Source organism: Prionailurus viverrinus, chromosome D2 (assembly GCF_022837055.1).
Source record: "Prionailurus viverrinus isolate Anna chromosome D2, UM_Priviv_1.0, whole genome shotgun sequence".
Lineage (NCBI taxonomy): Eukaryota > Metazoa > Chordata > Mammalia > Carnivora > Felidae > Prionailurus > Prionailurus viverrinus.
This window is the reverse complement of record NC_062571.1, coordinates 4,031,669-4,053,570: the sequence shown is the minus strand read 5'-3', so window position 1 is coordinate 4,053,570 and position 21,902 is coordinate 4,031,669. Positions and strand designations below refer to the sequence as shown.

Here is a 21,902-nt window from a genome sequence, read left to right as displayed (position 1 = left end):
GTAATGCTGCAATGAACATGGGAATGTAGATATCTCTTCAAGATACTGATTTCATTGCCTTTGGGTATATACCCTGAAGAAGGATTGCTGGATCATATAGCAGTTCTATTTTTAGTTTTTTGAGGGAACTTTATACTGTTTTTCATAGTGGCTGTAGCAGTTTACATTCCCACCAAAAGTGGGCACAATTTCCCTTTCCTCCACATCCCTGCCAACATTCACGATCTCTTAACATCTTGATGATAGCCCTGCTAACAAGTGTGAGATGCTCCTTCATTGTGGTTTTGATTTGCATTTCCCTGATGATTAATGACAGTGAGCAGCTTTCTCTACCCCTCTTGGACACTCATATGTTGTCTTTGGAAAAGTGTTCATTCAAGTCATTTGCTCACTCTGTGATCAGGTTGGTTGTTTTTTTGTTGTTGAACTGTATGGGTTCCTTATATATTTTTTCCCAATCTGTGGTTTGCCGTTTTATTTTGTTTGTTGTTTCCTTTGCTGTGAAAATGATTTTCACTTTGATGTTGTCCTACTTGTTTGTTTGCTTGTTTGCCAGAGTTCTTGGTGTCCTCTATTCACACCAAAAACAAACCCAAAGCAATCTCCAAGGCAACATCCGGGAGCTTTTCCCCTATGTTTTCCTTTAGGAGTTCTGGTTTCAGGGCTTAAATTTAAGGCTTTAATTCATTTTCAGTTGATTTTTCTGCATGTTGTTAGGTAAGGGTCCAGTTTCATTCTTTTGCATGTGGATATTTTGCCGACTGGACCGGGAAGACCCCGGGCCCTGGGATGTCCTCCAGCCTGTCCCAAAGATGTCACTGAAGGCTCTTGGTGTTGTCATGAGAAAGAGTTCAAGGACAGACACAATACAGCAAGCAAATGACAGAAGCAGGAAAGTTTATAAAAGTGAAAGTACACTCTTGAGGTGTGAGAGCAAGAGACAGATAAGAGAGAGAGATGCACACCCTGGGGTTAGGGTTTCTGTCTTGTATGGGCTGTTGTTAACTAGGGGGAAGATTATTCATTACTTGAGGCATGATTTCTTGGAAGCAGGGTTTCTTGCTTTGTTTTTCTTCCTTATTTGGATCCAGGTTCCTGTCATGGCACCTGCCATCTTGGGTATGTCTGGTTTGATCCTGCCTCTTGTGGCTTTTTTGGGGAACGCTGCCAGCTCAGGCCTCTGACCTTCCCGATAGCTGCCCATGACTTCTTCTTTTCTGGCCTCCAGGTATCCTGTTAGAGCCTAGCTAGCTGCTTCTCACAGATACCCAGGGATGAATATAATTCCAAATCAGGAAATATTATGCCTCCAACTCCATTCTTGTTTCTCAACATTACTTTGGCCATGTGGAGTGTTGTGTGGGTCCATACAAATTTCAGTATTAATTTTTCTATTTCTGTGAAAAATGCCATTGGATTTTTGACAGGGATTGCATCGCATCAGTCTGTGTACTGCTTTAGGTGTTATGAATATTTTAACAATATTAATTCTTCCAGTCCATGAACAGGGGATAGTTTTTCATTTATTTGTATCTTCTTTCATTTTTATTATCAACTTTCAAGCTTCTCCTTTTCATTTTGTAGCCACTGTCCTTATTCAATTCTCTTTTATGAAGAGAAGTTATCCCAAAGTTGTATTTAACGCTGTTGTATGAATGCAAACTAAATACCCTCAGCCAAGAAGAGGGTAGAAAAGGAAGATCGAAGAAATAAAACAGTTTGTCACTCACACATAACACTCTACCAAGTGGATGTTTTCATGGAATGTAAAGTAATTCTCATAACTCTGTCTTTTGCACAATTCTTTTCTATCCGTGTTTCTCTCTCATTCTAAGTACTTCACCATACTGAGTTATAATCTACTTCTAACTCTGATGTACCAACTGAACATCATTTAACAACTTTATTTGCTGTTCAGTTGAAAAAAGTTTCATTGGACCAGTGCTGGAAGGAGATGGGGGGGAAATACTGGCTCTGAATGATTAAGAATGTTGCCTCGTGGGGCGCCTGGGTGGCGCAGTCGGTTAAGCGTGCGACTTCAGCCAGGTCACGATCTCGCGGTCCGTGAGTTCGAGCCCCGCGTCAGGCTCTGGGCTGATGGCTCGGAGCCTGGAGCCTGTTTCTGATTCTGTGTCTCCCTCTCTCTCTGCCCCTCCCCCGTTCATGCTCTGTCTCTCTCTGTCCCAAAAAAATAAATAAATGTTGAAAAAAAAAAAAGTTGCCTCGCAAATGAGTAATTCTAAGGGATTAAAAAAAATAAATTTGGCATACACAGTTCTGTCGATTATTGCCTTTACAAAATAAATTTAGAACATGCTTCCCAACTATATAAAGCAGGTGCTCTTATAGCTTTCTCACAAGATCGATCACTACATCAGACTCTTTGTAACAACTGGATTTATTCTCCTCTTCCCCCTCACTTTTACACAAAAATAAGTGTTTCCTGCAGATACCCACGTGATTCCACACGGATGCCGTGGTCTGCCTCTCTGGGCTTGTTGCCCAGGATTTGGGGCATACCCTTTCAAAAGGGGCTCTTATTTGTAGGCACATCATAAGCTTTGGAAAACTTAAGCCAGTAATTTGCATTTCTTTTGGAAATTATTCATAGAATCAATTGATATTCTCAAATGTTCATTTATGTTGAGGGGGGAGGCCAGAAAGAGAGGGAGAGAGAGAGAATCCCAACCAGGCCCCACGTTCAGCGGGGAGCCTGACAGGAAGGTCTGTCTCAAGACCATGAGATCATGACCTGAACCAAAATCAAGAGTGTGAGGCTTAACCGACTGAACCACCCAGGCACCCCGGAATCGGTTGGTATTTTTCATCAGGAGCTATCATCTGTTGGGCCTTTCTTTTGTGCTTAAGACATTATATAGTTCAATAGATGACTAAATGCTTATTGAATGAATCACCTATTAATTACCTCATCCCTACACTGAAAACCAATTATGGTATGCAATACCATATGGATAGTTTATTTGAAAGAGAAAGAACATGTTAATAAACACCCTTTGTTTCTTGAAGGGCCAGAGAGAGATTGTGTATAGTTAGCATATTGGGTCCTGGTCGGAGTCAGTAACTATTTTCTGAGATCATCCACAGTTACCTACCTCTAGGACATACCTGCAAACTGTCTGAATGAAATCAAGCTCCCAGTGATAAGGTAGAAAATAAACATTAAAATGCAATAAAATATTTATATCACTATTTTAATCAGTTACAGGATGGCCAAAATTTAATTGTTCTTGAAACATCGCCTTTTTAAACATTTGGGACATCAGGTAGCTCCATCAGAATATTTAAAATAAGTTGTAAAGACCAAAACAAAGAGTATTTGACGCCAAGAATAGGGGACCCTTTATAGTACTTTAGTATAGTTTACAATTCCTGTACCACAGCTATTTTTTTAATTGATACATGATTTCCAGGCAAATATTTAATTAGAGTAGAAATAGAACTATTTAAAAACTCAGGAATTATTTGAGTGAGTCATATAGCCCTCAGGCAGTTGATAACACATAGCAAACTAGTGGGGAAAAATGTTTTTCCAGGACAACACTTTTAGATCGAACTCCAACAATGAAGTTGCTCTCTCCCACAGGTGCCTATGTCTGTGGCACGTTTAGGACAGTCAGACATCCTCTCTCCAGAAGTAATTTAAACTAAAAGTCTGCCATGAGGCAGCCAACCTACCTAATCTAACAGACGGAAACATGTGTGGAGGCTATGCAAAAACTGGAGTCGGCCATATCAGATTCAGTGGCTGGTGTCGGGTACAACATTGTTACTTAAATCACAAAATAAACCTTATCTCCTCTACGGGTTCTCAGCTTCGTTCTGAAATATACAAATTCCCTTTTCCTATAAGGGAATTTAAGGGGCAGCGAGAATTTTACCTGTACTGAGCTCTTTCTCCATAACTGAAGGGAGACTGTGATTTTCAGATAGTCTAACGGAAGCTTAGGTTAAAGGTGAAACACCCGGTTAGCTAAATGTGATTGAGGTGATCTTAGACTTTGATTCTCTATCACAAGAATATGATCATGTTTTGTATGCTTTGAAAGATACAAGCTAAAATAAATAAGTCAAAACAAAAATCCCTCTGTGACATCCAATGGCACACAAAAAAGTACGGAGTGTTTCTGTTCCTATTGCCTGAAGATGTACTGAACCTGAGTTAACTTTTCCAGGACACAGACTGGGCCATTGTCCTGATTACAAATACTGGTACAGTGCGGTGTGCTGAGCTACCAGACCTGATCCTTTCAATATGTACATCGTCCCAGATTGGATGACATTTTTTAATGCTATTTTTAAATCCGTTTTTTAATGCTTTTGAAATTCAAGTCAGAAATTGGGGGTGGAAGGCAGTGCTGTTATCCTGTTAGATTCTGCAGAATTGGAATGGCTTGGGATGAATTCCTGGTCTCGTCCAAAGCCAACTTTAACTCTGTTCTCTAAACTCATTACACTAAAATCCTACAACTTGTATGAATATGTCTTTTACCTATCTGATTTTTCATCATTTCTCTATAAAAATATATGGGGTATTGAGTAAGTAGAAATTAATGTTGAAGGCCATTATCATGATATAGGAGATAGTAGAGATACAACTAGTTGTGGTGGTTGTTGTTGTTGTTGTTGTTGTTGATGATGTTCTTGTTTTCCAATTTGGTTTAGATTACTAATTCTGGAAATACTCTGTTTACCAGTTCAACTTAAAAATTAAAGAAAATAAGCTGAAATACATTTTTTAAATTCAATATTAGCAAATAATTTAAATTCCTCCTCTTGCTAAGGGTCAATTTCCAAGCATATAATCTCACTTGTGGCTCTTCTAACATTTCCTGCCCAGTGGATGGTGCCCGAGGAGAATGCTGGTTCCACTTACCAGCTCCCAGGCACAACCCAGAGTCAAATCTGTCATTTCAGATTATTTACAAGCAGAGGCACCTGGGCCCGACGGTAACGTAATTCAAGTTTTCCTTCCAGCCCCATCCAGCTTCTCATTCAGCATCCGTGTCCCAACTTCTGGCCCATTACGCTGTCCCTCTAGGCACACGGGGCCATGAGGCCCACCATTCCCAGACTCTCCAGACAGGTAGCCATCACCTGGGAAACATATCTTCCTGCACTCTTTTCCAAGGAATAACTAATTACCTTAAGACAAATTTTCAGGAACACATTTTCTAAGATAAATTTTTCTTTTACCTTTCTTTAACAAGGGATTCATCAATCAGCTATGCCTTCGATGAAAGGAAATATCATCGACACGTGGGCTTGTGGTATCACAAACAGAGTGGCCTATGGGTGTTCCCACAAATCGCATACCTCTGACAGCAACAGATTCTACCTACATTGGAGGTAGAGTGGTTCTCTGAAAGTTGTTTGAAGCCAAATCAAGCTCTGCGATTCTACTAAATGCCATTCTAGTTCATAGGAAGTCAAGTTCATGGCATACTAGTTTGTCTAATATATAGTTGATTTGTTTCTACCAAACATTGTGCTTTTCTAGGATGAAACTTTGCAGTGAAAACCGAGCAGATATGATGCAACTTCCTAGCTTCACGGGTTAAGTTTATTTCACTTCCAGAGAAAGGACTTTTTCCTCGAAGGGGCTAATAGTGAAAAATAAATGGTCATGACGAGACCAAGCATGAGGTCATTCTCAGGCATTTTTAAAAAACCAAAAGAAGACAGCCAGGAAAGGAGTGTTTGATCCACTTCCCAAAGCACCAGGGCTTGTTCCAAATATTTAGAAACACAGATAACACTCAGGTGCGCGTGCGGTTCAGAACAGTGCGATGTCCAAATGTAACTGAATATTTAAGGGCATAATCTTGAGCAACTCCACACGAATGAGATTTGTATGTTGAGCACACCGACGTTTACCCCGGAAAAATGTGAGGCTCGTAATCCAACACTTGGCGCAGGGATGGGACTTGTACGGGTGTCTGGGGCAGGACAGGAGCCAGGCAGTGGTCACTGCACAGCCACGCTACTAGCTTGACCCGTCGTCTACTGATGGAGAACGTGTGTGTACCAGCCGTACCGTGTTGTATTTCCAACTCCGTTTCATTTATCTGTAATTACATTGTTCACCAGCATTAGGAGAATCTTGAGTTTGTGACAGCCGTTGTGCTAACTAATTTGCATGTATCAACGATTCTCAAGTGGCCCCCTGGATACTTCCATGAATGTCACTGTGGCTCTTGATAAAAATGCATTTTCTTGGAGACATCCCAGATATTTTGCGTGAGAATATATGGGCTAAATCACAATTCTGCATTTAACACGTATACCAGCTGATTCTTATGCATACTACACTTTGAGAACCGTGGGTACATTCCTTCATTAAATCACTACATCAACAAAATGACATGGGTTGTATTATCCCTCAGTAAGGAAACCTATGAAGAAGTAACATAACTAAAATCAAACAATGAGCACAAATATATTTAGTGATTTGAATGCAACAATAAAAACCATAAGTTAGGAAAGCTAGTATTCAAATCCTTAAGTTGCGTTTTCGTTTTTGTTTGTTTGATTTTGTGTGTGTGCTGCTCTATACTGTGGGTTAAATCCTAGTCCTTTTATTGCACTACTAATACGTGATATGATATTATAGAAAGGATATTGGATTGGAGATACACAAGAGGCGCTGCGCTTTTCCGCCTGATTGGGGCACGCACTTCTTACCTCACTGAGGTGGAGCAAGGGCTGGTCCCCATATGCGAATACACCACCGGCCTAGAAACTAGCAGGTTGGGAAGGAAGTCCTGTCATGGGAATAGGAAGGCCTGGCACTAGGTTGTGGACCCGGAGCCCAGACACAGGAGACAAAACAGTGTTGGAGGCAACAGCTAGTTCTTTGACTCAACGTGGTAGAATATCCAGGATTTGGGCAGCTAGAGTGGCCGTTGCGTTTGTTGGCTGGAAAACAAAAAGACCCTCATCTCTAGCCGTCGACACTGGGCAAGTGGCCGTGTTAGAGATGTGTCTTTCCGGGCAATTCGAATGATGAAGGGTCAAGAGAGACACCAGCTCTAAACACAGGGAGGATTTACTAAAGTCTACAAAAGCACCGGCTTGATGGGCACTTTGGAGCCACTGTGCTGGGCGGTCTGGAACAAAGAATTTGTCAACAGTAGCCCTTTCCTGGCAAAGGCTTCAGACCAGACACTGGATTCTTTCACTCATGGCACTATGACCAGTTCACAGGCAAAGAGTAATTACAGAAGACTATGGTTATCAGGGTCTGCTGGCTGCTGACACTGACTGAGCCTGAACAGAATAGTGAATACAGTCGCATTTGACAACATCGGCTTCATGGCTTCCACCTCTGCTGCCGGCTTTGTTCCCAGTTGTAGGTAGGATGCTGCCAGTCCCTTAGGATCTGGAAGGTAAACAGCTTCTGCTAACATGCAATATCGTCTTTTTGCTAGAAAGAGATAGAATTAAATAGCGGGAAACAAATTCCATAGTCAAACTGAGTAACGTTTTGACCGTGGCATAAATTCAAATTAGATCTGGCAAAAGGTAGAAAGAAGCAGGCTTTCTTTCGCTGTTGGTGTGCCTCTCACATGAAGGTTTTGTTTGTCTGGATGTAAGTGATAGGGATTCTCTTCAGACTGAGGCAGTTCAAGCTTTGGAAACGTGGCAATGTCCCCTTTTGTAATAATTGCGTATTTTAGAACAGAAATGTGAAATACGGAAGAGATGATACCTGATCTGTGTTTCATTAAACACATTTATGAAAAACTGTGTACCTTGATTTGGTGAATTAGTGTTAATGTTTAAAGAATTACCTACTGCCTTTGCCCAAATGCATAGCAGTGATAGAAAATATACAAGCAGAGAAAATGTAAAATACAGACGTGAACAGCAACAACAAAAAGAATATCTCGCATCAAGAGTGAGAATCTGCAATGGCTTTTTTGTACTTTAAGCCCAGTTTGCCAAATGTTAAAACTTACTAGCAGCTTGTAATATCAAAACTTGTCATAAATAAACCAGTGTGCCGTTGGAAAGGTATAGACATGTAAAATAAAAAATCCAGACTCAAACATAGGGGAGGCTTTGCATATCATACAAGAGACATGCTACTGTCTCTAATCTTCACCAGTATCCAATTCTCTTTCTGTTATAGTCACAGCAAATTCTGTTATTTCTCTGCCCTTTTGATGTTGGGTAGCACATGCCAATGGGTTACAGCCAAGGAAATATGAAGTGAAAAGTCCATGGAAAGTTCTCCAGTTCCTCTCTTCCGCAGCTGCAGGAATCATGGATGGACCTCTCTGTCAATTTTTTTGAGGAACATCTACCTTGGAGAGCTATGCAAAATCACAGAAGCCTTTATGTGAATGGGAAATGCCATTTTCATTGTGTGAAAGCACAAAGATTGAGGAATTATTTGGTACCACAATGTGACAGAGCCCATCAGATGCATATTATTCAAATAATCAATTTTATTTAAGGTTAATCAAATGAGATTGATTAATAAGTACATACACGCATAAATTTATAGAGCTTTAGAGGGGGTGGGGTTGATATAGGGAAAACAAAGGCTCAACAGAACCCTGTGATGATTGTCTGGCTAAAGATTTTAAGATTAAAAGGTGATGCCTACTGTTCTGAATGGTTTGCATTAGAAACCATCTCCTTTTGTTCCCCAGGACATCCATAAAATCTACCGTTTACAAGTGATTTGGCATGAAAACAGAGCTAACCCTCCTATGGGTGCCAAAATAATAAATATAGAAACCATGTGTGTTGAAGCAGGAGTCTATTGTTTGAAGCAGTTAAGAGGATTGAAATCCACTGGGCATTTGCAAAAGACATAGATCCTTGGATTTCCTCAGACCCCGGTAATAAGAGTTGAGGGAGAAGTTTGGAACAGTTTTTATAGATCTTGAGGGCCGGTTGAATTGTAGCTGGCATTGAAGTTACTGAAATAAGATGACTGAGAGGGAGAAGATTGGTTGTGTCCTTAAATGATTGATTCTGTAGCAACATGACGACCTGCCCAGAGACCTTGTGGTTCTGCTGGCCGGGACAGAATAAGGGCAGGAGCAAATGGAGCCACAGCATAATTTGTTTTCTCTTGCTGGATAAGCTGCCCTCTGTGTCATCCCCGGCAGCTCTCCTAAACTCACCATCTGTTCAAAGCGAATATTACAGTAGGGAAGTCAGGAGTTCCTGATAGGATATTGCTTTACCTGTTTATCTGGAAGATAATGGTATCTTAATTGTTATTGATAACCTGTGTGTCTGTCCTTACCATTCTTCTTTAGATATGTGTCTCTGGCTTATTTACATTCATATTGGTGTTTCCCAATCTGACTCTTTAATACCTAGATGGGGCATGAGAAGGTATCAGACTGATTTTTCAGGAAATAAGCTCCATAACATGTCATTTCTAGTAAGTTTTTGATGGTTTTAGCTGGAAATGATCCTGAATCCAAAGAACTGCTGAAATTTAAAAAAAAAAATCAAGAAAGAAACTGGCAATTTTGCTTTGGGTTGAATTCCTTTAGAAAAATGAATTAATCAGTCTTAAAAGTACGATTTGTTGTGATTAAGGAAAACCACTTAGGTTATCTGGTTCTTGTCTTAATTTCAATTTGTTAAAGAGAGAAAGAAAGAAAGAAAGAAAGAAAGAAAGAAAGAAAGAAAGAAAGAAAGAAAGAAAGACAGGAGGGAGGGAAAGGAAAGAGAGAGGGAAAGAAAGAAAAGAAAAAGGAAGGAAGTAAGGAAACAAGCACACATACTTAATTATGTTTGTTTATTTTTCACCTAGTCATATGATATTTAAAGGAAACTCCCATAGGCATAAAAAGCTTTAGTCTCTATACAGCGAGCCATCAGTGTGAACTATCACTTCCTCTTTACCTGCTTTCACTAGTGGAAAACTTACATTGTTCAATGCCTATCAATTTTGGGGGGCACATGGGCGGTTCAAGTCGATTAAGCCTACAACTCTTGATTTAGACTCCGGTCGTGTTCTCACAGTTCTTGAATTCAAGCCCCGTGTCAGACTCTGCGATGACAGTGCAGAGCCTGCTTTGGATTCTGTGTCTCCCTCTCTCTCTGCCCCTTCCCTGCTCGCGTGTGTGCTCTCTCTCTCTCTCTCTCAAAATAAATAAACTTTAACAACAACAACAAAACGCTATCAGTTTTCTTTGACTTGGAGGGTACTCTTTGCACAGATAAACAAAACATTGATGTGTCTCCCCTGTGTGTGTATAGGGCTATTTTTCCCTTTCTGTTCTGCCATGATCCGGTTTTTAAATGTGACTTGTTTCATAGAGGCATGTCATGGATTTTCCAACATCATTCAGAAGTATCTATACTTTCAGAGAAACTCTATCTGGACACACTGGAAATCGTAATAATCATTCAAGTCTAGTGTTTATCTGTGACAGAAAAAAAACCACCATATTTTGCAAGTTGACTTATTCCTCTCATCTTTTTGACACCACAGAAGACGGAAGAATCCTGGTAAAGTTAGAATGGGTTTTGTGAGAGATAAATTAGCAAGTATTTTTGTAAGGTCAGTAATGTATTTAGAAATCCATTTCCATCCCATTTAAAAAAAGTGACCCAGTAACATTCCTACCACCAATTGAAACCAATATCCATTTACTTTAAGAGTCAAACTTGAGGATCACCCCTTTTGGGGTCACACGTAATGCCCCATCTTATTGTCCCTGACCCACGCCTCTAGATGGTATTGAACCAAAAGCTTTGAACTGAGTTTACTTTAGTTTGTTTCGAATATTAACTATGGTCTATGATTTTAATTTATGAGGTTTCCACATTCCCCAAATTCCAAACTTACGTGCTTTTTTTTCTTACAACCTGCCAATATTCACTCTACTAATGATTATAAGATTGCCAATCAGCTGTCATTTTGTGACTTCAGTACTCATCATTTTTACATTTATCTCTGGATTCAGAAAGATCATTAAAGTTAACTTAATACAAATGCAGTTGGAAAGCATCTTGGCCGGGATACCTATGCATCCGTTTGATTAATCCACAACCCCGTCTTTCTTGTTTAGATGAGCAATGTGTCTTAGGTTGATATTCTAAGAAATCATTTTGATAGGCATTCGGATCACGTACATATAATTGTTAAAAAATCAAATGTCTTGCCTTCTGTCACTGTGACACTTCTCAGGTGAGTCAGCTATAGCATAATGATAGACAGTGTGGACTCAGGGGCCCGACTGCTGATGTTTGAGGTGACCTACCACCTATTAGGTCTGTGTCCTGAGCTGAGGTACCCCGTTTGTCTGTGCTCCACTGTCTTCCTTTGTAATTACTAGTAGACAATTTGTCTTCTTTAATGAATTAAGAAATAAGAAGCCCCCCCAAAGAGTTTTAATAGTATTTTATGCAGTGACAATAAAATTTAGCAGTGAGGCACTTCAAAGTGACCATTCCAGATGTGAAGAATTAGATAATCCTTTCCTAGGTGGTTCAGCCATTTTCAAGTATTGTATCAATGGGAAATAGAAAAAAAAATGTGAGGATTCACATTTGTAGCTTAATTTTTATTTTTTTTAAAGTTTAAATTATTTATTTTGAGAGAGAGAGAGACAGTGTGTGCTCATGAAGAGGGGAGGGGCAGAGAGAGAGGGAGAGCCAGAATCCCAAGCAGAGTCCTTGCTGTTGGCACAGGGCCCAACACGGGGCTCAATCCCATGAACTGTGAGATCATGACCTGAGCTAAAACCAAGAGCCAGTCGCTTAACCAACTGAGCCACCCAGGCGCCCCATAAATTTATAGATTTAAATGCATGGACTATGCATCTCCAAATATTCAGGTCTTCAATACAATTATTTCATTATGGAGCCCTAACCTAACTTTTAAAACTAAATATTCATAAAAATGTCTCTGTTTTCAAACTCTACTAAATTAGGCTTCATACAAATTTGCCAGCAAGTACAGTTGGAAGACCAGTAGGTGGAAACCTCTTTGTAGAAACAAAAAGGAAATGAAGAACCACAAGATGAGACAGATCTTCAAATGGCATTCAAAGTACATGAGAGATAAGGTGTATTAAAACACATGGTCATAAAAAGTAGCAAGTATTTACCAAACTAAGGATTAAAAAAAAGAAACCTAGCCACAATGTTCTTACACTTCAAACATGGATTTTTATTCTATTTACATATTACTTTATATTTTTTATGTATTCATATAATTTTATGTATTTATAAATATATATTTATACATCACTTTACATTATATATGTGAATACTTTATTGTGTAATAAGCTTATTATATTATTATAATTCTATTTTTATTATAATTATATATCATGTATGGTATATAATTATGATAATTATATAATGGCTAATAGTGTACTTTTATTATAACAAGTATGTTACTTTGGAAGTACATACGTAATTATATGATTTTATATTATATTACTTTCCATATTTATATATATTTATAAATATGTTTTTATATATTTTTATATTATATATGTGCCTATTTTTCTTATAAATTCACTGATTGATTCTCAAAAGATTCATTGAAACTCAAGAGATTCATTGTGTTGTCTTCAAAGGACCTAAAGTTTGATCTGGATTTGAATTCTAGCTCTGCTGCTTGTAACTGTACCTTACGGGGAAAGTGCCTGCAGGTCACTTGACCTCAGTTTCCTCCTCTGGAAGGGGATGATGATTATATTAAAAGCTGGGAGCTGATCACATACCTGAAATGGGACACTGCTTTGCCCATCACAGAAGTTAGGCTGATCCCCCCACGGTGTTGCAGGTGCCGTGCTGGCCCTTGGCCGTTTCAGGATAAATGACCCATTGGGAACATACAGCAAGGTATATTTAAGCATTAGTGAAATCAGGCCGACTTCGCCTGTGTTGCTCAGTAGAATTTTTAACTGTTGTGAGCTATGGAAACACTGCCACACTTTCCTCGGAGCGCCACGCAGCGCTGTCCACGAGTGGAGATGCCGTGCCACAAATCCACACCTGTCAGTTCTCCTGGTGAGTTGACAGCCCTTTGAAGTCCCTCCAGCGCGTCTCAGAGCTGATTCAGGTGCCTGTGCACGCGCACGTGCATCACACCGTCTGTCCCGAATTTGGAGAAAATGCCTTCAGTTGTCTTTGAAAAATGTTGTAGCAGACAGACTGAAACTCATCTGTTTACAGCAGTAATGAACTTACTTGGAACCTGTCCTTGGAAATTTGGCACTCATGGTTTCTATACTATCCAGGGGGAGAATCTTGAATGGGATCTGGAATGAGGAAGTAGGAATTTAGACTGCCAGTGAGAAAGCGTGGAAATACGGAGTTGGTAGAAATCTGTCTTCACTTCAGATTAAAACTACATGTTGAATGATCCCTGAATGTCAAGTACCGGAGATGTAGCAGTAAAAAACAAAACAAAACAAAAACACACACAAAAAACACCTTGCACCTTAAGGTCATTTATTATGGTGTAAATGGGAGATAAATCAGTGATTGCAATATCCAGGAAGCAGTATGTTTATGGATCCACAGCAAAAAGGGTGTGTTTTGCGTGGTGCTGTGAGGTCAGGCACGAGCTTTTCACCTCATGTCGGGCTCACAGGGGACTTCCAAGGGAAACTAGTGTGAGGAGATGTATATATGTGTAAGGACAGGACAACCGGGAAATGAACCACATTTTCAGTAGGGCCGACCAAGTGTCTCTCTGGGCACACTGGAATAAGTGATGAGCCCATAATTTCATTCTTCTACTGTATTGACTCTTCCCCCACCCTCACTTTTATAATTTGCAATAATGTTGTTTAATGACTTTCTTACTTGTGAAAGTTACTGCTATAATTACCGCTGCACCCTCATGAAATAATAGAAAAAAATATATATCTCTATCCCGGTTCCTAGCACACAGCTTATAAGATGTTTATAATTTCCTAAGTGATTGGGGTGTTTCCTAAACCAGTCGGTATTTTCTGAGTGATGGGAACATCTTTTGTTCTAATGAGGAGTCCTTGGGTGGGCTTCTGCACAAGGACTGATCACCAGAAACGCCAAGCCATGACTAGAAGCTTGGAGGTTTCAGCCCCACCACCCATCCTCCAGAGAGGAGAGAGGGCTGGACCTCGAGTCAATGATCCATCATGCATACATGGAAGCTTCCCTACTCCAAAAATATGGAAGAGCTTCTGGGTTGGTGAACACACCCACATGCCCGGAGGGTGGGGCTGCCCAGCCCAATGGGGACTAGAGGCTCCTGAGCTCAGGACGCTCCCATATGTGTCTTTTCATCTGGGCAATCATCTGTATCCTTTAGTATATTGTTTATAATGGGCTGGTAAATGTAAGCAAGTGCTTCCCTGAGTTCTGTGAGCCATTCTCACAAATTATTGGACCCAAGGAGGGAGTCATGGGGAAGCAGAATTTATAGCTGGTCCGTCAGAAGTACAGGTGACAACTGGGGTTTGGAGTCCCCCTGAAATGGGGGAGTCCTGTCGGACAGAGCCTTTAACATGTGGAACCTCATCCCAGGTAGATGGTGTCAGAACTGAACCGTATTGTGGGATGCCCAGCTGGTGTCACAGAACCGCTTGGCAGGCGCGACACCACACATCTGGTGTTAGAAGTGAAGTGTCGTCATCGTGTGAGGGCAGAGGAGAAACAGGGAGTTTTCCCATACGCCCCCCAACCTCACCCCCCTGGGGGCAGCCTTCTTGCATTCTCTACTAGCTGGCCTGGCTGAACGCATGAGGCCACCATATAATTATTGTCTCCATTCTATCCAGGCCTTTTATTAGAGTTCTATTTTTAAACATCATTTCATTCTCTTTTATAGCTTTCCTTAATGCATCGAACAAGCAACCTTTGATTTACCACTGCCCTGTGCCTATGTGAATGTTCTGAAACACAGGTCAGATGTGGAGCATTATTTAAAAGTGTTCTCTCGTGCACTAATGTGCCGGCATTAAGCATGAGGTAGCAGCAGAGACGCTACTCAGCGAAGAGAAATTGCTTTTACGTGAATCAGAGCAGTAAATTCCTAAAATCCTCTACCCCTAAAATGATTAAATAAATGAATTTTTCAAACGTTGAATAAAACATCTTAACTCAGACTATTGCCGCAAACTCAAAACAAAATAAATTACTGTGCAAATCCAAAGTTAGTGAAGGAAATGCAAATGTTCAACCAAATGGCCTGAAGCATAACTATTATTTTTGTTTTACTTAAATGTTCCTCATACTTTAAGAAGCTATTATATTACCAATACACATGTTCCAGTAATATCAGAGGTGTTTTATGAAGCATGGGATTACTTGGCATCACTACTTAAATTTCCACTCGGTTGAACATTAGTCTCTCAGTTACACTCGGGGTGGCCTCCTGCCTGATGTGACATCTTCCTACCCTCTGGCATCCCAGCAGCCCCGGAATCCTGTCCGTGCTGTCTCCCAAATAATTCTGGGATCATCACCACTTCCATGCCCTGGGCTATACTACACTTGTATCTCACGTGGATTATGGGACTAATTTCTGGATTGATGGCCTTCAGAGCACAGGGAAGAGCTGTTACTCTGCTGGCCAAATTTGTCTTTCATTTGTTTTGGGAATGCTTACTTTCCAGGTGAAGAATACCTATGAGATGTTTCACGGGAAACTAAATTTTTCCCACCGTTATGTGGTTTCAGTAGGATTCATTTCACTATGGAGTATGAAAGGGTGAAAGGGAGGTGATCAAAGTATGTGCAAAACTTGATATGTAATATGTGATGTGTATTTATATGTAATATGTATATATGTAATAGGTAAAGACTGAAAGGCTTTACATTTTCATCTGTTCCAGGGGGGTTGCCCACACCATCTTGTTTAATCTATACCACAGATGTCTCAGATGAGCACCCATGATTCACCCTGGTATGAGAACATGAATGTTCTAGGTCACATAGTTAAGTGGTGGAACCCTTTCCCACTTTGTTTTCCAGATAGATGCTCTCACATGAGCATGAGACTTAGAGTCTTGAAGACCTGTGTTAAGTCCTGCTCCAGCATTTAGCACGGACTGCCACTAATTCAAATATTCAGTGAAAGTCCAAGAAACAAATAAGCAAACACACAAAACAAAAAAGGAGTGTGTCAGTATTACTCTTCCAGGAAAAAGCAGATCTTAATCAACTCTGGAAACATTTCAGGAAAAGGGAGGCAGGCCAGTAGAAAGATGAAGGACGGATTCAGGGACGTGTGGCAGATAGATGAATAAATGGATGTCTTAATAAACATTGATCTTTGACCTGTTTCTCTTCAATGTAACACATGTAAACCACATGGGTACTTCTTAGAAACGACTCCAGAGAGGCACAAAGCCATTGCAGGTGACATATAACCGTGACCATTTAATCCCTATTATCAGAAATCAGTTAGTGATTTTACCTATTTAAGTACAAAGCTGAGTCCAAATTGATATTCCTTTCTCTTTTTTGTTTTTAATGAATTTTTTTTCAACATGTATTTATTTTTGAGAGACAGAGAGAGACAGAGCGTGAGCAGGGGAGGGGCAGAGAGAGGGAGACACGGAATCCAAAGCAGGCTCCAGGCTCTGAGCTGTCGGCACAAAGCCTGACACTGACACAAGGCTCAAACCCACAAGCCATGAGATTATGACCTGGGCCAAAGTCGGACACTCAACCGACTGAGCCACCCAGGCACCCCACAAATTGATAGTCCTTCCCCTTTATTCACTCTCCCCATTCCTACCCACCCTAGTAGAGAACTTTTTTACTTTCACTAATACACATTTTCATCCAATACTATTTTAACATGCTTTTTGTATTTTACTTTAAAAAAATTCTCAAAAAATTAAAAATAGAACTACCCTATGACCCAGAAGTTGCACGACTAGGAATTTATCCAGTGGATACAAAAATGCTGATTCGAAGGGGGACATGCACCCTGATGTTTATAGCAGTATTACCAACAATATCCAAATTATGAAAAGAGCTCGAATGTTCGTCAACAGATGAATGGATAAAGAAGATGTGGTGTGTATGTGTGTGTGTACACACACACACACACACACACACACACACACACACAATGGAATACTACGTGGCAATCAAAAAGAATGAGATCTTGCCATTTGCAACAATGTGGATGGAACTGGAGGGTATTATACTAAGCAACATAAATCAGAGAAAGACATATGATTTCACTCATATGTGGAATTTGAGAAACACAACAGATGAACATAGGGCAAGGGAAGAAAAAATAAGATAAAAGCAGAGAGGGAGGCAAACCATAAGAGACCCGTAAATACAGAGAACAAACTGAGGGTTGATAGAAGCAGGTGGGTGGGGGATGGGCTGAATGGGTCACGGGCACTAAGGAGGGTACTTGTTGGGATGAGCACTAGGTTCTGTATGTCGTGATGAAATCACTGGGTTCTACTCCTGAAGCCAAGACTACACTGTATGTTAACTAACTTGAATTTAAATAGTAATAAAATCCTTCAAGTTTCTGTCTTACTCCTACAATGTATGGGTTGAATTACCTTTGTATGTTTAAATTAGATAAATTTCAATGCATGGAATTGCAATGTTGCTTGCAACCCTAAGGACTGAGAGCAAGCGAAGGCCTGAGATGCCTTTGGCATCTTGTGTGCGTCTGTGCCTGTGCCCACAGGGGCTGGACCGTAGAGATGTTATCAGTTTGCTTGGTGTGGGGTAGATGGGAACCATTGACTACAAAATGTAAGCTTATCTATGTGCAAGTCAGGAAAAATACGAAGTTGAGATTATGTACATTTCTTATGATTATATTTTCAGGTTGCAAACATTAGGTATTTTATAAAATCAAGTCTAGAGCTGGGCATTGAGTTCACCCATTGGAAAAGATTACATTTTCTCCAAAAACATAGATTCCATTTTCCTTTATTATCACAACAGTTTTTAAGAATTTTGATGGCAGATTTTTGTATATATTATTAATGTATTTTTTAAATTTCAGGTAACATATTTTTCAGTATGAAATAAATCAGTTAATTTTGAATTTCTGAACTGACTTTGCCGGTAGGGTTTGTTTTTGAAATTATTTTTCAATACTTTGGAAGTCTGCTTGGTGCTTGACTTTTAAATACGAGAAATATTGAAATCAGAATTTCAAAAAAATCATGAGAAATGTGAATACCTAAACAAAAAACTATAAGGTCGTAGACTATAGCTACCTCTCACTGATAAGGATTTTAAAAAGTGACTTTACTCCAAGATTGGGGTGCTTGGGTGGCTCAGTCAGTTAAGTGTCTGATTCCTGACTTCAGCTCAGGTCGTGATCCCAGGGTTTGTGAGTTCGAGCCCTGCACCTGGATCCATGCTGACAGTGTGTAGACTGCTTGGGATTCTGTCTCCCTCTCTCTCTCTCTGCCCCTCCCCTGCCTGCTTTCTCTCTCTCTCTCTCTCTCTCTCTCTCTCTCTCTCTCTCTCAAAATAAGTAAAAAATAAACTTTTAAAAAAAGTGACTTTACTTCAAGGTGATAAATTGATGTTCACAGTTAATAGTCTCAAAATGTTGTATTGACAATAATACGACTGAAGAAGCCTGGGAAGCACCATTAACTTTAACTCTATAGACACATTATTAGGGAGCCTGCATTGATGAGTACCCAAGGGACCTTCTCTGAGATTGTAGTATATGAAATTTATCTGGTTTATAACATGCCCACTTTCAAAGTAATTCTTTTAAATTAATGACTTTTCTAGGGAAGGCCCCCTCCGTGGGAGGCAATTCATTCATATTCCTTAGGAGATTTAATATACATTGTACTCCATTAATTTAATAAACCTCCCAGTTTTTACAAAGGTGCCTTTTGGGAGCAAGAGAACATAGATCTTGGTTTGGAGAGGAAGAGTACAAATAGGAAATATCACTATCCGAATTACAATCAGGACGGGCAGAAGTATGGTGGGGCAAGCCCTGAATATCAGAGAGATAGTTTCATGATGTCTAATAATGTGACACAGTTGGGGAATGGGAGGAGATGGAAAGTAGGAAAATAACTACATTTTTCATTTGGGAGTCGCAGAAGACAGTCTTTTACTGTTACATAGGTAACTGTGCGTGTGTGTGTGTGCGTGTGTGTGTGATAAACAGGCCATATGGTATTTTTCACATTAAACCAGTGGTTCATTCCTATTGAACCAGGTTAATTCCTATTAAATCCTAGTGCCTCTGGGTTGTACTGAACATGAAGAGACTGTCATCTGGAGAAGTTTAAGAAGGAGCCAGTAGCTTTTACACTTGCTGTGATTCTCTGCTGTAAGTCCTAGTTGGCTCTGCTTCTTTAAGAGTTGAACCCAGGGAGCCATCTGGTTGGCTCAGTCAGTTAAGCATCCAACTCTTGATTTCAGCTCAGGTCATAATCTCATGGTTTTCTTGGGATCGAGCCCCGTGTTGGGCTCTGCATTGACAGCACAGAGCCTGCTTGGGATTCTGTCTCTCTCTCTCTCGCTTTCTCTCAAAATAAATAAGTAAGCTTAAAAAAAAGAGTTGAATCCATGACCAAAGGAATACACCACGCTATCCATAAACACATAAAAAGCACACTCAAATAGGCAATTATGTGCAACAGCCGTGGAATGAAGCCGTAAAATGTCACATCTGACCTGTTTGAACCTTTTTGCGTCTCGACTTACTTGCCTGATTCCACAGTTCTTACTGTGAGTTGATTTACTGCAATGCTATTTGTATTATTTTTAAGGCTCCTGTGATAAAGTACCACAGAGTAAGTAGGTGGCTTAGACAATACAGATTTATTCTTCCACAGTTTTGAGGGCAGGAGTCCAAACTCAGGGTGGTGACATGGCTGGTTTCATTCTGAAGCTTCTCTCCTGCCGTGAGGACAGCCATCTTCTCATCGTACTGTCATGTGATCTCTTCTCCGTGCATGTGCCCTGTCCGTTCTGATCTCTGCCTGTAAGGACACCCTCATACTGGATCACGGTCATGCATATGACTTCATTTTACTTTCATTGTTTCTTCAAAGGCCTTATCTCCACATGCAGTCACATTCTGAGACACGGGGTCTCAGACCCACAACGTAAATTTGGAGGAGGGCAGCAAAATTCAGCCCATAACATTATTTTTCCAGTTTTCACTCATGTGAATCAATTACTTACCCTCCCACGATCGAACTCTTTCAAGTGGTGCCAACGAATGTGGTACAAGTTCAAGATATTCTAATGGGAAGACATTGCTCTAGGAGGCACAGACCCTGTTATAGAACATGTCCTCACAGTGTCCTCCTTTTCCATTACATCCTGACTCCCTCCTTGTGGAATTAAGGCAGAAACTATTTGTTCAGGAAGATTTTAGGCAATTTGAATAGCTTCTTAGTGTTACTCATGCTATGGATATTAAGCAATATCTAGACCAGATCTCTTGGATTGTTCATTCTGTGCAAAGACAGTCACCATGTGAGGAAAACACTCACGCAGCCAGAGCAGGGTTTGCGTGGAGGGGACTGAGGGGCTCCTCAGTGAGCATCAGCTGCTTGACTTGTGAGTAAACCTCCTTGCTCATGGATACTCCTGCCCCAGTCAAGCCTTTGAAGGACCGTAGCCCCATCTGACAGCTTCACAGTAGGCACATAAGAGACCTCATGCTAGAAAGATCCAGTTAAGACATTTCTGATTTCTCTTTTTGGCAAGAACTGCCATCTTCCAGTAATTCACCCAAATGACCTGCACAAAGCGAAAGAGGAGAGGCACCCGCTGTATGTTCCCTAGGCCCTTTAGAAAACATGGAGTTGTTCCTTTGGCCACATACATGCAAATCAAAAGAAAGGTGATTTTGGGCACATCAAGGGAATGGGCAGTGTTCATAAAGGAGAGCCCCCCCAGACGTCCCCATGGCAAAACTGGAAGGCTCTACCATGTTACCCAGCATGCTGTTGGCATTTGTGTAATCGGCCAAGCACGTTGAGGGTGAGACTCTTGTTGAGAGAATTAATGTATATACTGAGCATATTAAGCCCTCAAAGAGCCTTCCTGAAGCATGTGAAGGAAAATGATCAGAGGAAGAAGGAAGCCAAAGAGAAAGGTACTTGGGTTCAGCTGAAGCGCCAGCCTGCCCCACCCAGAGAAGTGCACCTTGTGAGAATACACAGAGAGGAGCCTGAGCTGCGGGAACCCAGTCCCTATGAGTTCACGGCATGATAAGTATAAAAAAAGATAGGCCTCGGGACTGTTAAAAGAAAAAAGAAGAAAGAAGAGGGAGGAGGAGGAGGAGGAGGAGGAGGAGGAGGAGGAGAAGGAGGAGGAGAAGAAGAAGAAGAAGAAGAAGAAGAAGAAGAAGAAGAAGAAGAAGGAAGAGGAGGAGGAGGAGGGGGAGGAGGGGGAGGAGGGGAGGGGAAGAAGATATTTCTGGTTTCTGGACCCAGGACACTTTGAGAGAATTGTTTCATATCATATTTTTACATGTGTTTTTGTGTTTTGTGTCCGTGTTGTCCCTTATTGACGCCTGAACCGGTTTTGAATAACTAAAATTTCATAGAAAGATTTTTTTACCTAATAAGTTTGAAACAATAAAAAATTTTTCCAGCTATGAATTTCAAGTCATTACTGCTTATTCTTGTTTTGCATCTCCACTGAATGCATCCATTATGATTTTTTAAAATCTCACCAATTTTGTTACTGGTTTATTTGTCCATGAGAAAGTTCTGAGCAAATCAGAGGGGAGGATCAAGATGGAAGTGATAACATGAAATATGGAATGGAGAAGTAGGAGGTGGGGCATCAGGAGAGGAAAGGCTGGAAAAACGAGATGGGGACAAAGATATTTGTTCTTGAAAAGTGAAGAAGAGGGGACACCTGGGGGGCTCAGTCGGTGGAGCGTCCGACTTGGCTCAGGTCATGATCTCAGT

The 21,902-nt window shown here is 40.6% G+C and overlaps 1 long non-coding RNA gene across 2 annotated transcripts; it reads left to right on the top strand.

The window, feature by feature from the left end:
- Nucleotides 1-3,036: 3,036 nt before the first annotated feature.
- On the top strand, nt 3,037-21,129 carry LOC125147971 (uncharacterized). 2 transcript variants are annotated; one of them, XR_007145365.1, is made up of 3 exons: nt 3,037-3,049; nt 11,603-11,611; nt 21,023-21,129. It is a non-coding gene; the product is annotated as an uncharacterized LOC125147971 (long non-coding RNA). The 2 variants fall into 2 exon arrangements; XR_007145364.1 differs by having other exon boundaries at nt 11,597-11,609; nt 21,023-21,128.
- The last annotated feature ends 773 nt before the right edge of the window (nt 21,130-21,902 follow it).